The sequence below is a fragment of the Castor canadensis genome, chromosome 12 (genome assembly GCF_047511655.1).
Source record: "Castor canadensis chromosome 12, mCasCan1.hap1v2, whole genome shotgun sequence".
Lineage (NCBI taxonomy): Eukaryota > Metazoa > Chordata > Mammalia > Rodentia > Castoridae > Castor > Castor canadensis.
In genome coordinates, this window is record NC_133397.1 from 76,333,610 (window position 1) to 76,352,523 (window position 18,914).

The window sequence follows — 18,914 nt, forward strand, 5'->3', positions numbered from 1 at the left end:
AGAGGCTGTACATACAGTTATTAGAGACATTGAAAAGAGCAGTTGCCTTTTTCCCTCATAATTATCCTTAAAAGGCCATTTAAAAATGGTTTGAGATATTTGTATATTTTCATACAGTTGAAAAAATGCATAGATCCTACATGCCCTTCACTAGGTTTTTCCCAATGATAACATCTTGCATGACTATAGTACAATATCACAATTAGGAAACTAATCTTGATACAATCCATTGAATTTATTCAGTTTTCTGTACACTTGTGTGTATTTACTCCTATGCAATTTTATCACAAGTAGAATTGTGTGTGTACCAAAATCAAGATAGAGAACAGTCCCATCACAAGATCCCTCATGCCATGTGTTGTAGCCACAATCACTTCCATCCCCCCTGCCCACTGTCCCCTGATCTCTGGTAACCACCAATCTGTTCTCCATCTCTACACATGTGTCATTTCAAGAATGCTGTGAAAGACAGTCTCTTGAGACTGGCTTTTTAAACTCAGAATAATTCCCTTGGGATCCATCTTTGTCGTTTTGTTTCTCAATAGTTCATTCTGATTGATTGCTGAGCACTAGTCCATGCTACCATGTCCCAGTTTGTTTAGCCACTTACCCACTGAAGGACATTTGGTTGTTCCTTGTTTGGGGTTATTACAAATATAGATTATATGAGCATTTGTGTGTAGACTTTTGTGGGAACTTAAATTTTCATTCTCCTGGAATAAATAAATGCCTAAGAAAGTAATTGCTGGGTTGCATAAGTGTCATGTTTAATTTACTAAGATACTGACATGCTTGATTTAGAGTGAGTGATTTCACACTCTCACCAGCAATGTATGAGTGGTCCCAATATCTCTGCATCCTCAGCAGCATTTGGTATATCACTCTATTTTATTTTCCAATCCTGACAGGTACGTAGTAACAGCTCATCATGGCTTAATTCTGTATTTTGTTGAACATCTTTTCATGTGTGCATTAACCATTTGCGTATTCTTTTTAGTGAACTGTACGTTCTACTTTTTTTCTAGCAATTTTCTTATTAGAACTAATTTTCATTGTTGAGTTTGTGGAATTGCTTATATATCCTAGATATGAGGGTTTTTTTTTTTTGGTACTAGGATTTGAACTCAGGGGCTTTCACCTTGAGCCACTCCACCAGCCCCATTTTTGTGATTTTTTTTTTTTGAGGTAGGGTCTCAAGAACTATTTGCCTGGGCTGGCTTTATACCGTGATCATTCTGATCTCTGCCTCCTGAGCAGCTAGGATTACAGGTGCGAGCCACCAGTACCCAGCTAGATATAAGAATTTTGTCAGCTATGTGGTTTGCAAAATATTCTTTCAGTCTATACATTGTTTTTTTCCAGTCTCTTCATAGGATCTTTTGAATAGCAATAGCTTTTAATTTCAATGAGGTTCAGTTTAATCACATTTTCATTTTATGCATTGTCTTTTGGTATGAGATTACCGAACTCTTTGCCTAACCCTAGATACGAAAGATTTTCGCTGATTTTTTTTCTTAAGCCTTACATTTGCTGGGCATGGTGATGCATACCTGTGATCTCAGCACTTGGGAAGCTGAAGTGGGAGGATCAAAGGGTTCAAGGCCAGCCCGGACTACATAGTGAGACCCCATCTCAAAAACAAACAACTCTTTTATATTAAATGTGTTACGTTTAAGTTGGTGATCTATTTTGAATTAATTTTTATAAAAAGTGTGAGGTTCTTTTCTATCAGTGCCAATTATACTAGCACCATTTGTTGAGAAGGCTATCCATCTTCCACTGAATCGCTTTTGCACATTTGTCAAAAATTGCATGGGTATATTTGTGTGGGCCCATTCCTGTATTTTTCTGTTCTAGTCTACTGATGTATGTGTCTATGCCCGTGTGAATACCAAAGTGGTGGTTACTGTAGTTATTGTAGAACTAGTATTAAGACTAGAGTTATTCTTCCCACTTTATTCTTCTTTTTCAAAATTGCTTTAAGCTATTCTAGGATCTGAATTTTTCCACACAAATTTTACAGTGTTTGTCTATGCTACAAAACACCTTGCTGAAATTCTCATCAGAATGGCATTAAATCAAATGCAGTCAATTGGGGAGAACTGATTTTTACTATACTGAGTCTTCCAACTCATGAACATGGTATGTTTCTCCACTTATTTGAATAAACCCCACTAGGTCATGGTATGTAATTATTTTTATATATTGATAGACTAGATTCACTGGTATTTCATTATGTGTGAGTGTGTATGTGTGTATGTGCATACTGGGGGCTGAAACGGCCCCAAGCATGCTAAGCACACACTCTACCACTAAACTATGCCCCAGCCTCATGAGTATTTTTGCAACTAAATTAGTGAGAAACATTGGCATATCATTTTTTGTGTACTATCTTGTCTGTTTTTGATATTATAGTAATATACCATCATAAAATGAATTGGGAAGTATTGCTTCGCTCATATTTCTTGGAAGAGATTTATAGAATTGGCATTAATTCTTTAAAGGTTTGGCAAAATTCTTTAAAGAATTCAGAGTTCAGAGGTCTCTGTTTTTTTCTTTTTAAAAGTTTTGAAATTATTAATTTGATTACCTTAATAGCTTTAGGGTGCAACTCATATTGAGTGAGTTGTGATAGTTTGTGTTTTCCAGGGACTAGTTCATTTTATCTAAGTTGTTGAATTTATATGTGTAGAGTTATAGTAGTATTCCCTTTTTATTCTGAAGTCTGAAGGACTGCAGTGATACCCTTGTTTCATTTCTGCTATCAGTAACTAGTATGTTTGTCAGTCTTGCTAGAAGTTTGTTAATTTTTGTGAATTTTCTCTATTGCTTTTTTTGTTTTGTTTTCAGTTTCATTGATATATTCTTCTTTACTATTTCCTTCTGCTTTCTTTGGGTTAATTTTGCTCTTTTCTTGTTTCTTGAGGTGAAACTTCCTCTTTGACCCATGCATTATGGTTCTAGATAATTCTCATTGTTTATATATTTTCCTGTTATATTTCAACTATTTATTTCTAGTTTGATTCCACTGTGCTCAGAGAACATAATTGGCACATACTTGGTATGATCTTAATTTTTTTTGAGAGAGAGGGTCTCATTATATAGTCCAGGCTGGCCTAAAACTCATGGTCCTCCTTCCTCTAACTCCTAAATGCATATTACAGATATATGCCACCACTCCTGGCTTTCATTTCAATTCTTTTAAATTTATTAAAGTTTGTTTTATTGCCCAATATATGATCTATCTCAGTATGTGTTCCATAAGCACTTGGAAAGAATGTGTAGTGGTGAAGTGGCTCAAGTGGTGGAGTGCCTGCAAAGCAAGCGTGTGGCCCTGAGTTCAAACCCCAGTATTACAAAAAAAAAAAAAGAAAAGAAAAGAAGGAAAGAAAGAAAAAGAAAGTCCTATAATGTTTTGGCCACTCTCTCTTGGGACCCCTCCCAGCTTGGAAGCACTACTCTTTGCTACTTTTCTATCTCAATGAACTCTCCTTCTTCACACACACACACACACACACACACACACACACACACACACACACACACACATACACACACACAAGAATGTGCATTGTTGGGTGGCCATTCTATAATGTCTCTGATCAAGTCTGTAAACAATCAATGCTTTGGTCCTACTGGTTGTTGGTGATTTGGAGTTTTATATCCTTATTGTTGAGTTTTTCCATATCCTTACTGATTTTCTGTCTAGTTGTTCAATAACCAATATCAATTATTGATAGAGGGGTGCTGAAGTTATAATTTCAGCAGTTATAATTTTTTTTCTCCAGTTATAATTTTTTTCTCTATTTGAAATCATTTTGAATTTTAATCATAGCAAATGTGTTTCAACAGTAGTCATAAAATTAACATTACCACATATACAAAGGACTAGACACCAGTTTGACATACAAAAATACCATATATTAAAATTAGGTTGATGGAAAAACTCAGGACTGGCTAAGACATCACTTATAACAGAGAGAGCAAGCAAGAATGCTTTTAAGACATTCAGATTAATAAACAGCAGCTTGATATCCCCTTTACAAAGTCAGTATTTGGCAACATTTAGACAATATTTTCTACACAGCCCAGCAGCTCATTTATCTGTACAGTTATATTTTGGATTGAACTATTTCTCCTTTCAGTTCTATCAGTTTTTTCCCCACATATTTTGTAGCATTATTACCTAGTAAATATCTTATTTTGATTTCTATGCTTCTTGGTAGACTGATCTTTTTGTGATATAATGTCTACCTGTGTCTCTGGTACTTTTCTTTGCTCTGAAGTCTTCTTCATGTGATATTAATATAGCTATTCTTGCTTTCTTATAACATTTTTATGTATTTTTGTACATTCAATCTGCCCTTAATGTTATATTTGGAATGAGCTTATTATAGATCTCATGTAGTTGAGTCATTATTTTAAATTCACTTGGTCAATTTCATCTTTTAATTGATATATTTACAAGTGTATATTTATATTTAATGTAATTATTGATGTGTGGGGCTTAAGTATGGCATTTTAGTTTTTGTATGTTCTATTTCTTTTCATTTATCTAATTCTTTTTCCTGTCATCCTGTGTGTTATTGTGCAACTGTCACCACTATCCATTTATAGGAATTTTTCATCATCCCAAACAGAAACTTGTACCTATTAAACAATAACTCTCCTCTTCCCCTACAGTAGTACTTTTAAATGTATCTCTTTGTATAGATTTAGTGGCTGCTCTCATTTATATTATATAATTTCATCACAGTCTACTGAAGTCATCATTTTACCTGTTCAAGATAAGTATAGAAACTTTACCTTCCTTTACATCATTGCCATCCCTGTTACAATGCAATTGTCTTAACTATGTCCATGCACTTAGAAGTGCATCAAACAGTGTTATAGAGCTGGGTGTGGATGTGCACACTTATAGACCCAGCTACTTGGGAGGAAGAAGTAGGAGAATCAAGGTCCTAGGCTGACTTGGGCAAAACTATGAGCCCCTACCTAAAAAAAAAAAATTAAAGCAAAAAGGGCTAGGACATGGCTCAAGTGTATAGCACTTGCCTAGTAAGTGCAAGGCCCTGAGTTCAAACCACAATACTGTCAAAACAAAAAATAAAGCCAAAAAAAGTTACAATTTTTGTTTCTACCATCAATTTAGAAATTTAAAGAACTTGAAAGGAAAAGGAAAACCTATTATATGTATTTTTTATAGCTGTGTTCTTTTTTCCTTCTTGATGTTCCATGTTTCCTTCTTTTATCATTTCCCTTCTGCTTAGACATGTTCTGTAATCATTTTTGCTTGTGTTCGTTTTGAGGGCAGGGTCTTGCTATAGAGCCCAGGCTAGCCTCAAACTCACTCTGCAGCTAGGCAGACCTTGGACTCATGATTCTCCTGCCTCAGCCTTCCAAGTGCTAGGATAATAGGCATGTACCACCATGACCATCTTTACCCATTTTTTTATTGGTCTTTTGAGGATAAATTCTCTTAGATGAGGTTCCTTGATTTTCCTTCATCACTGAGAGCTATTTCCACTGGACATAGGATTCTGGGATGACAACTGTTTTCTTTTAGTACTTGAAAAATGTTATGCCATTTTCTTTGGCTTCCATAGTTTCTGGTTAAAAATCTACTGTCATTCAAATCAATATTCCTCTTATAAGTATCATTTACTTTTACTTCCTTTTGATATTTTTTTATCTTCAGTTTTCATTCATTTAATAGTCATGTGCCTTAACATAGATTTCTTTGGGTTTACCCTATTTGGGATTTGTTCAGCTTCATGAATCTGTAGGCTCACATATTGTGCCAAGTTAGGGGAAATTTCAGCTACTATTTCTTTGAATCCTTTTTTCCCCATTTTTAAGTATCTCACAGAGCTCTGAGACTATTCACTTTTTCCCCAGGCTATTTTCTCTCTGTTGTTTAGATTGGGTATGTTCTATGGTATGTCCTTAGATTCACTGATTCTGGCTTCTTTTATTTTCATCCTACTATTTAGCACAAACAGCACATTTTTAATTTTATTTACTGTTCTTTTCAGTCTAATTTTCATTTAGTTCTTTTGGTAACGTCACTTTCTCTGTTGAATTTCTAAATTTTTGTTTTAAGAGAATTTATAAATCATTGCTGAAGTATTTTATGAATATTTTAATATCGTTTTTAGATAACTCCAACATTTGATTCATCTCATCATTTGACACTGTTGATTGCCTCTCTTATTCGTGTTTTGATTTTTCCTCATGGATGAATGATTTTTTTAAATATCCTGGACATTTTGGATAGCATATTATTAGATTCTGAATTGCACTTAATCTTTCTCTTTTTTTAAGTAAGCAGTGCCTTTCTAGGCTATACTGATACCACCATGGCAAAACATGGCTTTGTTGCAAATGAAAGAGTGGAAGTTCAGCTCTGCCCTTGCTACACTGATAAGTTCCCAGTGAGAGTGGGGACCAACTCCTACTACCTCATTGCCACTGACTATGTGTGGGGAAAGAGGAGTGGTCAATCTAATCTGCTGACTCTACCTGAGTAGCACTTTGGAGCACTGCCTGCTTCTACCAGGCAAGGGATGAAAGGTCAATTCCCTAGTCAGGACTGCCAAACCCATCTTCTTGGGTATTGGAGAGATGCTTCCTACTTCCATGGTTAAGGGTGGGGGTGGAAGATCAACTCTCTGGTTGGCACTAACAAACTGTGCTGGGGGAAGGGAGAGTCTGGTTGTTCTACCAGTGTTTGACTTGCCTAGGTCACATGTTGCCAATAAGGCTTTTGGCTGTTAGGCTATTCTTTTCCCTTTCTGGTGAGGGAAAATAAGCTTTCTTTGGATCTTTGTTTTGTCTGTGTCTGTTCATGATGCTGGGCTGCGGGCTTCTGCAGTACCCTTTCTAGATTTGGGAGGAAACAAGGAAATTTACCATCCTGTCTTTCCTTAAGACTTGAGATCCCTAGGTAATCCAAGTATTTCTTGCCTCTTAAAGCCCTCTTATCCTTATTTTTTGGGGGTGTATATTATGTCTACTTTTCATAAGTGAGATCCTGGGCCCATCTTGATGGAACCAGAAGTCTTCTCAAAAGGCCATTTTTAAACTCTTGCTTAATTTAGTACCTGCAGTCTTCCTCAGGTTGTCAAAACCATGAATCCTTTACTTCAGAAATTCACACCCTGGACTCTTCCCTGCACAGTAAGATACATAAACAGATTGAAGCAAACACGTACAAAATTCAAGAAGATGACCCATTTCCACTCTACCATGTAAGGAGCTTGGAAGTTGATGCTGCATTTTAATGAGTAAAAAACTCAACAACTGAAAAGTCCTTTCTTTTTAGAGTCATTAGAAAAGTGAGGTCAAAGTACAGCCTCCAAAACTGGAGATAAAGACAGTCAAATACAGAGTATCATGAAATACTCAGAGCAAAAACTCATAAGCAAAAGCCTCTGAGGGAACAGTACTCAGTAGGAAAACCTAAACCATAATTGAGAAATTGCGGAGACTTTGTATGAACAAGTGTGAGAGTTAAAAACTTAAGGAGGATCCTAGTTATAGAAGGTTCCCATACATTTGTGAGTTTTACTGTTAGGAGCTTTATCAGGTTCTCACAGTATGCATGACAGGAAAAAAATCCCTGATGCTTCTGGAAGGGAAAGGGGAAAAGTAATCATTTCAAAACATTCCATAGCTTCCAAAAATAATGAAAAAAAAATTTGAAAGAAGGCAGAGAAGGAAAGCTCTTTACCTATAGAGAAGTAATGATGATAATTACATACGACTTCTCAGAAACCAAGCAAGCAAGAAGAGAGGAGTGCAATACTCAGTGTTAAAGATAAAAACATCAACCTACAATTCTGTCCCCAATGAAATTATCCTTCAAAAATGAAGAAGAAATAAAGACATTCGTAATCAAAAAACAGAGGGACCCTGTTGCCAATAGACTTGCCTTGCAGAAAATGTTAAAAAGAAGTTCTTCAGAGAAGAAAAATGACACAGGTAAGAAATTCAGATGTGGAGAAGAGGCAAAACTTTGACCCCTCCACACCTCCAGCCGGCACAGAGAATCTTCACTTCACGTTAAATGGAGAAACCAGGAGGACCCCTGGCCATTCGCCCACACCCACACGGCTTGGGAAGATGCGGACAAGGAGCAGCAGCACACACCCAGCAAGCAGGAGTGGGAAAGTTTGTAAAAACGGCAGTGGGAGGAAAACTCCACAGGAGATGGGGAAGACCCACTTCCCACGTGAGCTGTAAACAAACACGCAGGCCTGAGAAAGCAGGTGCAGTGTCACCTCCCCCAGTGTGCTTGGAAAGGGGAAAGCTTATAGCAGTAGCTCGCGCACAGGAAAACTGAGTAAACAAAGCTGCGGGGCGAGGTGAGTGCTAAGCTCACCCCAGAGATCTGCATAAATAATGCCCCCAGCAACAGCAGGCTGACAGCAGTGGGCAGGCAAGCCACAGCCTCAGATAGCCATTCACAGAACTGTCTCCAGACTCTTTTTTTTCTCTCCCCCTACCTTTGATGAGAAAACAACCGAACTACACTTGCATGCTGAAAAACTTACTGAAACTGTATTGCATTTGAACTTGGGACACTTTGTGGATTTTTTTTTTGTGTGCAGTTTTGTTCTACTTTATGTGTCCCCTTTGATGAGACAACTACAGAACAACATCTGAGGCATCATCTCCAGGATTGGAGGCTGAGATGGACACCAAAATTATTAAGACTGAAACTTCATTGCATTTGAACTTGGAGGGTTTTTTTATTTTCTATTTTTCATTTTGTTTTATTTTATTTTATTTATATATTTTTTTCTTTCATTTACTTATTTTTTATTTTTACTCTTATCTTTATTCTTTCTATTTTTATTTTCAATCCTCTCTCTGTCTCTCTAATGCCTGTTCAGCTTACTGTCGATTAGTACACTAACGTTCCCTGTTTATATCTTTGAAACTTTTTTGTTTGATCCTTTGGTTTTTTCCTACTTGTTTATTTGTTTCTCCCTTTTTCTTTAACTTCTTTGCTTTCCATCTTCTCTCACCCTTCCATTCTAAATATTACCATTGTTATTATTACAAGCTAGAAAATACTTAATTGCACACAGTACAGGGGCAGTAATAACACTAAGGGCAATGACGGGAAGACAGAAAAGACAGGGAAACCAGTTTCCCCACAGCAAAAAATTAGTACAGGAACCAGAGGGAAATGAAGAAAACAGATACTCAGATCCAGACTCCAACAAAATGAAGATAAACTATGCCAAAGGACCCAATGAAGCCCACAAGAATAACTTAAAAGAAGACATGCTACAGGTACTCAATGAGAATTTTATAGAGATGATACTGGATAGGGTCAACCAAAATGTACTGGAGACACTCAAGAAATTCCAAGACAACAAAAATAGAGAATTTGAAAAAGCAAAAGAAGAAATAAAGGAAACCATAGAAGCACTGTATAAACACCAAAGTGAAACAGAGAACATGATTAATAAAGAGATAAATGAACTCAGGACAAAAATAGACAACATTAAAAAGGAAACCACCCAGGATATGGAAAATCTCAGAAAAAAGAACGAAACAGAACTGCAAAACAAAACGGAAGGCCAATCCAGCAGAATAGAACAAACAGAAGACAGAATCTCAGATCTTAAAGACGAAATGGTAATTAAAGGAAAAACTGAAGAACTATGAATTAAACAACTCAAGACCTGTGAAAAGCAAATGCAAGAACTCACCAACTCCATCAAAAGACCAAACTTGAGAATCATGGGCATCGAAGAAGGAGAAGAGGTGCAAGCAAAGGGAATGCATAATATATTCAACAAAATAATAACAGAAAATTTCCCAAATCTAGAGAAATCTATTCCCATACAGATGCAAGAAGCCTCCAGAATACCAAACAGACCAGATCAAAATAGAACTACCCCACGACATATCATCATTAAAACAAAAAGTTCAGAAACTAGGGAAAGAATATTGAAGGCTATAAGAGAGAAAAAACAAGTAACATACAAAGGTAAACCCATCAAAATCACAGCAGACTTCTCAACAGAAACATGAAAAGCAAGAAGAGCATGAGGTGAGATCTTCTGGGCACTGAATGTAAATAACTTCAACCCATCCAGGATACTCTACCCAGCAAAACTATCATTCAAAATGGATGGAGCAATAAAAGTCTTCCATGATAAGCAGAAACTAAAACAATATGTGACCACAAAGCCACCACTACAAAAGATTCTGCAAGGGATACTGCACACAGAAAGTGAAACCCAACTTAACCATGAAAAGACAGGCAGCACCAAACCACAGGAAAAGAAAGAGCAAGACAGTAGAGAGTAACCTCAACTTAGGTACATGCAATCAAACCTTCAAACAACTAAGACAACTAAATGACAGGAATCACCACATACCTATCAGTACTAATGCTTAATGTTAACGGACTTAATTCACCCATCAAAAGGCATTGCTTGATGAAATGGATTAAAAAGGAAGATCCTAAAATTTGTTGCTTACAGGAGACCCATCTCACCAACAGAAATAAGCATAGGCTTAGGATGAAAGGCTGGAAGAAGATTTACCAAGCCAATGGCCCCCGAAAACATGCAGGAATAGCAATACTTATCTCTGACAAAGTAGACTTCAAGCCTACATTGATCAAATGAGATAAAGAAGGACATTCCATACTAATAAAAGGGGAAATAGACCAAAAGGAAATAATAATCATCAACCTGTATGCACCTAATGTCAACGCACCCAATTTCATCAAACATACCCTGAAAGACCTAAAAGCATATATAAACGCCAATACAGTGGTTGTGGGAGACTTTAACACCCCATTATCATCAATAGATAGGTCATCCAACCAAAAAATCAATAAAAAAATCCAAGATCTAAAATATACAATAGATTAAATGGACCTAGTTGATGTCTACAGAACATTCCATCCAACTTCTACACAATATACATTCTTCTCAGCTGCCCATGGAACCTTCTCCAAAATAGATCATATCCTAGGGCACAAAGCAAGTCTCAGCAAATATAAGAAAATAGAAATTACACCGTGCATGCTATCTGATCACAATGCAGTAAAAGTAGAACTCAACAACAAAAGTAAAAACAAAAAACATGCAAACAGCTGGAAACTAAATAACTCATTACTTAATGAGGAATGGATCATCGATGAAATAAAAGAGGAAATTAAAAAGTTCCTGGAAGTCAATGAAAATGAAAACACAACCTACCGGAACCTATGGGACACAGCTAAGGCAGTCCTGAGAGGAAAGTTTATAGCCATGAGTGCATATATTGAAAAGATTGAAAGATCCCAAATCAATGACCTAATGACACATCTCAAACTCCTAGAAAAACAAGAACAAGCAAATCCCAAAACAAATAGAAGGAGAGAAATAATAAAAATAAGAGCTGAAATCAAAGAAATAGAAACCAAAAAAAACATACAAAGAATTAATGAAACAAAAAGTTGGTTCTTTGAAAAAATAAACAAGATCGATAGACCCCTGGCAAATCTGACTAAAATGAGGAGAGAAAAAACCCAAATTAGTAGAATCAGGAATGCAAAAGGGGAGAGAACAACAAACACCATGGAAGTCCAGGAAATCATCAGAGACTACTTTGAGAACCTATATTCAAATAAATTTGAAAATCTTAAAGAAATGGACAGATTTCTAGATACATCTGACCATCCAAAACTGAACCAAGAGGAAATTAATCACCTGAATAGATCTATAACACAAAATAAAATTGAAGCAGCAATCAAGAGTCTCCCCAAAAAGAAAAGTCCAGGACCTGATGGATTCTCTGCTGAATTCTATCAGACCTTTAAAGAAGAACTGATACCAACCCTCCTTAAACTATTCCACGAAATAGAAAGGGAAGGAAAACTGCCAAACACATTTTATGAAGCCAGCATTACACTTATCCGAAAACCAGCAAAGACACCTCCAAAAAGGAGAACTATAGGCCAATCTCCTTAACGAACATTGATGCAACAATCCTCAACAAAATAATGGCAAACCGAATTCAACAACACATCAAAAAGATTATTCACCACGACCAAGTAGGCTTCATCCCAGGGATGCAGGGGTGGTTCAACATACGAAAATCAATAAACGTAATAAACCACATTAACAGAAGCAAAGACAAAAACCACTTGATCATCTCAATAGATGCAGAAAAAGCCTTTGATAAGATTCAACACCATTTCATGATAAAAGCTCTAAGAAAACTAGGAATAGAAGGAAAGTACCTCAACAGTATAAAAGCTATATATGACAAACCTACAGCCAGCATTATACTTAATGGAGAAAAACTGAAACCATTCCCTCTAAAATCAGGAACCAGACAAGGATGCCCACTATCTCCACTCCTATTCAACATAGTACTGGAATTCCTAGCCAGAGCAATTAGGCAAGAAGAAGGAATAAAAGGAATACAAATAGGTAAAGAAACTGTCAAAACATCCCTATTTGCAGACGACATGATCCTATACCTTAAAGACCCAAAAAAACTCTACTCAGAAGCTTTTAGACATCATCAATAGCTATAGCAAGGTAGCAGGATATAAAATCAACATAGAAAAATCATTAGCATTTCTATACACTAACAGTGAGCAAACTGAAAAAGAATGTATGAAAACAATTCCATTTATAATAGCCTCAAAAAAAATCAAATACCTAAGTATAAACCTAACAAAAGATGTGAAAGACCTCTACAAGGAAAACTATACACTTCTGAAGAAAGAGATTGAGGAAGACTATAGAAAGTGGAGAGATCTCCCATGCTCATGGATTGGTAGAATCAACATAGTAAAAATGTCAATACTCCCAAAAGTAATCTACATGTTTAATGCAATTCCCATCAAAATTCCAATGACATTCATTAAAGAGATTGAAAAATCTACTGTTAAATTTATATGGAAACACAAGAGGCCACGAATAGCCAACGCAATACTCAGTCAAAAGAACAATGCTGTAGGTATGATGATACCTGACTTCAAACTGTATTACAAAGCAATAGCAATAAAAACAGCATGGTACTGGCACAAAAACAGATATGAAGACCAGTGGAACAGAATAGAGGACCCAGATATGAAGCCACACAACTATAAGCAACTTGTCTTTGACAAAGGAGCTAAAAATATACAATGGAGAAATAGTAGCCTCTTCAACAAAAACTGCTGGGAAAAATGGTTAGCAGTCTGCAAAAAACTGAAACTAGATCCATGTATATCACCCTATACCAATATTAACTCAAAACGGATCAAGGATCTTAATATCAGACCACAAACTCTAAAGTTGATACAGGAAAGAGTAGGAAATACTCTGGAGTTAGTAGGTATAGGTAAGAACTTTCTCAGTGAAACCCCAGCAGCACAGCAACTAAGAGATAGCATAGATAAATGGGACCTCATAAAACTTGAAAGCTTCTGTTCATCAAAAGAAATGGTCTCTAAACTGAAGAGACCACCCACAGAGTGGGAGAAAATATTTGCCAGCTACACATCAGACAAAGGACTGATAACCAGAATATATAGAGAACTTAAAAAACTAAATTCTCCCAAAACTAATGAACCAATAAAGAAATGGGCAAGTGAACTAAACAGAATTTTCTCAAAAGAAGAAATTCAAATGGCCAAAAAACACATGAAAAAATGCTCACCATCTCTAGCAATAAAGGAAATGCAAATTAAAACCACACTAAGATTCCACCTCACCCCTGTTAGAACAGCCATCATTAGGAACACCACCACCAACAGGTCTTGGCGGGGATGTGGGGAAAAAGGAACCCTCTTACACTGTTGGTGGGAATGTAAACTAGTACAACCACTCTGGAAAAAAATTTGGAGGCTACTTAAAAAGCTAAACATTGACATACCATTTGATCCAGCAATACCACTCTTGGGGATCTACCCAAAAGACTGTGACACAGGTTACTCCAGAGGCACCTGCACACCCATGTTTATTGCGGCACTATTCACAATAGCCAAGTTATGGAAACAGCCAAGATGTCCCACTACTGATGAATGGATCAAGAAAATGTGGTATCCAATGGAATTCTATGCAGCCATGAAGAAGAACGAAATGTTATCATTCGCTGGTAAATGGATGGAATTGGAGAACATCATTCTGAGTGAGGTTAGTCTGGCTCAAAAGACCAAAAATCATATGTTCTCCCTCATATGCGGACATTAGATCAAGGGCAAACACAACAAGGGGATTGGACTATGAGCACATGATAAAAGCGAGAGCACACAAGGGAGGGGTGAGGATAGGTAAGACACCTAAAAAACTAGCTAGCATTTGTTGCCCTCAACGCAGAGAAACTAAAGCAGATACCTTAAAAGCAACTGAGGCCAATGGGAAAAGGGGAACAGGTACTAGAGAAAAGGTTAGTTCAAGAAGAATTAACCTAGAAGGTAACACCCACGCACAGGAAATCAATGTGAGTCAATGCCCTGTATAGCTATCCTTATCTCAACCAGCAAAAATCCTTGTTCCTTCCTATTATTGCTTATACTTGCTCTACAACAAAATTAGAAATAAGGGCAAAATAGTTTCTGCTGGGTATTGGGGGGGGAGAGGGAGGGGGCGGAGTGGGTGGTAAGGGAGGGGATGGGGGCAGGGGGGAGAAATGACCCAAGCGTTGCATGCACATATGAATAATAAAAAAAAAACAAAAAAAAGAAATTCAGATGTACATAAAGAAAGGAACAAAAATAGATAAACGTATAATAAATTTTTTTTTAATTTTTAACAATATAACAGGGTTTGCTCTAAATAGCAGCAGCAATGTATTCAATGATTATAGGTTACATGAAAGCGAAAAATGACAGCAATGGGATGGAAGAATTTTAAATATTTTGTCATTATAAAGTAACTGTGGGACTTGGAGGTGTGACTCAAAGGGTAGAGAGCTTGCCTAGCAAGCATGAGACCCTGAGTTCAATCCCTAGTATTGCAAAAAGAAAGCAAACAAGAAAACCCAAACCATACTTGTACTACCAATAAAGTAGCATAGTGTTATTTGAATGTGAACTTGGATTAGTTGTAAATGTATGTTGCAAACTCTAGGCCAACTACTAAAAACAGTGAAAAAAGAAGTATAATTGGTATTTTAAGAAAGAAGAAGGAGAAGCCAGGTTGGTGATTCACACCTGTAATCCCGGCACTTGGGAGGTAAATGCAAGAGAACGGAATGCTCAAGGCTAGCCTGGCTAAGTAGCCAAGGGCTATGATGTAACCTAGCATGCTCAAGACCTTGGGTTCAATCTCCAGGTCTGCAAAAAAGAGGAAAAAAGAAGAAAAGGAGAGAACATGGAATCACTTCTATGGGGCTTCATGGTTTACAGACCACTTGAACATGCAATTTTGCACGCTGAGTGTGTGTGTGTGTGTGTGTGTGTGTGTGTGTGTGTGTGTGTATTTAAACAAAGACTAGTTTGGTTAAGGTTCTTACCTAAGGTTGAAAAGCTGGTTGAAATTCGCAATTTTCGTGAATTTTAGCCCTGTGCTCCTATTACTTAGGATGAAATATCCTTTATTCTACTGGAAATCACATGCTTAACAAGTAATCATTAAGCATAAGTTTGCCTTCTTGAGGTATAGTCACTTATGGGTTTTAGAGTCAAAAAGATTTGAATTCAAATTTCAGCTCCACCATTTTATCATCTGTGTGATCTTGAATAAGTTACTTGTTCCCTTTGTGCTTCAGTTTCTTCATCTGTAGAATGAGAATAATAAAAATAATAACACTTACTTTGAAAGGTTGCTTTGAAGATTGAGATAATCACATATTTAAAGCAGAACGGGCCAGGCACTGTGGCCACGCCTGTAATCCTAGCTATTTGGGAGTCAGAGATAAGGAGGACCATGGTTTAAGGCCAACCCTGGGAAAAAGTTCACAAGTTCAACCAATAAAAGCTAGGCTTGGTGGCATGCCCTATCATCTTAGCTACGTGGAAAACGTAAATAGGAGGATTGCAGTCCAGGCTGGCTCAGATGCAAATAAATAAAAAATAATGGAAGCAAAGAGGGGCCAGGTGCCAGTGGCTCATGCCTATAATCCTAGCTACTCAGAAGGCAGAGATCAGGAAGATCGAGGTTCAACGTCAACCCAGGCAAATAGTTTGTGAGACCCTATCTCAAAAAAAAAAAAAAAAAATTACAAAAAAGGGCTGGTGGAGAGGCTGAAGGTGTAGACCCTGAGTTCAAACCCCAGTTCCACCAAAAAATAAATAAAATAAAATAAAGCAGATTAAAAATATCTTATTTAATAAATATCTTATTTAATAATAAGATATTTTAAGCATTCAGAAAATAGTAGCTATTATTAGAGATAAACAAAGCTCCTGACCCCCAAAAAACCAAACAACTTCACTGCATTTCCATAATGAGGAAGTAATGGTTTCAACTCAAAGCTTTCAAAAACAGAGAGGACTAATCCATCTGTTCTTGTTTAACTCCTCATGTTACTTAATAAGCATTGACATCTCTGTAATTTTAGAGCCGGAACTTAAAGGTCATTTATTCCAAGCTTCTCATTTTATAGATAAGGAAACTGGGGCTGGGAGGAGTTGAATGAATTACTTCTAGCTTACAGTGCTAGCACCCTTCCTGCTCTACCTGGTAAAGCACACAAGAGTAAGCAAGAAACAAAGACATACAGATTCCAGAAAGAAAAAGACTCAGACCAATAAAATCTGGAGAAATGTATATATTCCCTCTCCAGGTTGAGCACTAAGTACTGGGCAATGTCTGTATACCAGCCTCGTGGAAGTCTAGAAAAGGGTAACTTAACTGGTGAGTAGCCAGGTTAGAACTGCCCTGGCCTCCAGAAGGGATGACGGCTACCACGGAAAGGCTTTGCTACTAACAAATGTTAGTAGAGCTGAAAGAAGGGGCTGGTGGACACTGAAGAAACATTATTGTCAACACTGCCCACCAAAGTCCCCAGAGTATGTCATAATGACTTTCTCCAGCTAATAAATAGGCATTTAAATGTGCCCCAAACCATACAGAAAATATAAAATAATTGAAACGTTCAAAACAATACTTTTTGCATATAGATGCGCTTTAATCCATTTCTTAAACTGGTCATAGGGCATTTTTTTTTTTTTTTGTGGTACTGGGGTTTGAACTCAGGGTTTCTTTTCATGCTTGCTAGGCAGGCACTCTACTGCTTGAGCCACTCCACCAGCTTAAACTGGTCATAGTAGTAATTTTCAGAAATTACTACTTAGTTTTTTTTTTTTTTTTAGTGTGACTATGATGGAAATTTATTTCTTAAAAATAAATTCAGTCTTTCTTAATAACACAGTTTACCCTCACTGACAATGAGCTAGAATAAAGTCAGGAAATTAGTAAGGTCTTCTCCAGAAGGTCATTGCAAACCATGCTGATTCATTTTCACAATAATTATAAACATAGTCTTTCTAATCCTTATCTGAAAGTTTATTTTGCATAAAAGTACATCTATAAACAGTAACAAATTTTTAAATAATTTCTTAAATCTAAGAGATGAAATTTGTTTTTTTCTAGCTTGCCTCTGTCTGGTTTCAGGCTTCAAAGAATCAATCAAACAGTTCCCCCCAAAAAATGTATTTTGTTGGGTGCTGGTGGCTCGCATCTGTAATCCCAGCTACTAAGGAGGCAGAGGTTGGGAGAATGGCAGTTCAAGACCAGCCCTGGGCAAAAAGTTTGCAAGACCACATTTCAGCCAATGACTTGGGCATGATGGTTTGCGCCTGTCATCCTAGTTATGTGGGAAACATAAATAGAAGATGTTAAAGCTGATTTTTCCCCCTGGGTCTTGGGATTTCATGGGATCTTCATTTGTTATTTAAATTTTAAAATTTTCCTACAATGAATAGTATTTTGGTCAAAAGACAAAATGTTTTCTTTTTTCCTTTTTTAGGTGATTCTAGGATCAAACCCAGGGCCTGTACTCTCCACTTGAGCCCCTCTGCCAGCGCTGTTTTATGTTGGGTATTTTCGAGATAGGGTCCATGAACTATTTGCCTAGGCTGGCTTCCTATTTTGATTCTCCTGATCTCTGCATCCCTGTTAGTTAGGATTATAGGCGTGAGCCACAGGTGCCTAGCTGAGAATCAAATTTAGTGTGGAGGGGAGGACCAGAGTAAAGTCCAAAATAAGTGTAAAGATTGTCCAGACCGAATAGAATGTGGAGGTGGGAGTCTATTCCATGGTGGTGTGGGTTTTTATTGGTATGTGTATATATGCCAATTCTTTTTTTTGTTGTGTAGTAAAAATGTAATCATAGAAAAATAATTTGCAGTTTGCTTTGAAAACTAAAAGTTTCCCCTTTATTAGTTAACTCATCTCATTGCTATGACAAAATACCTGGCAGAAATACCTTAAATGGAGAAAAGGCTTAACTTTGCTCACCATTTCAGAGGGCTCCGTTCCTGTTTGCTTGGTCGTGTTCCAAGGCAGCACATCGTAGTGTCAGGAGCACATGGTGGAGGAGGTCGTTCACCTCATGGGAGACAGGAAGCAGATAACTGAGGAAAGGACTAGGGACCAGGTATAACCTTCAAAGGCACTCCCCCAGTGACCTACTTCCTGAAACTAGGCCCCGCCTCCTAAAGTTTCTGGAACCTCTTAAAATAGCACCAGCAGCTGGGCACCAATCCTGTGTGGGACATTTCATTTTCAAACCAGAACACCTCTTGCTTCTTCTAAAGATCCTTCTCTGAGAATTCAATGTTTAGGTTTAAAGCAATTATACAGCTGGTAAGAAGAGCCATGCAAAGACAGAGAACATTAAAGTTTTTGTGCTATTTTTATCTCTTAGCTGAATTTGAATCCTCCTCTCTTCTAATTTACTTATCTTGTTCCTTTAACAAATACTTACTCTCTGTTGGTTAAGTCATAAAGACAAAAAAA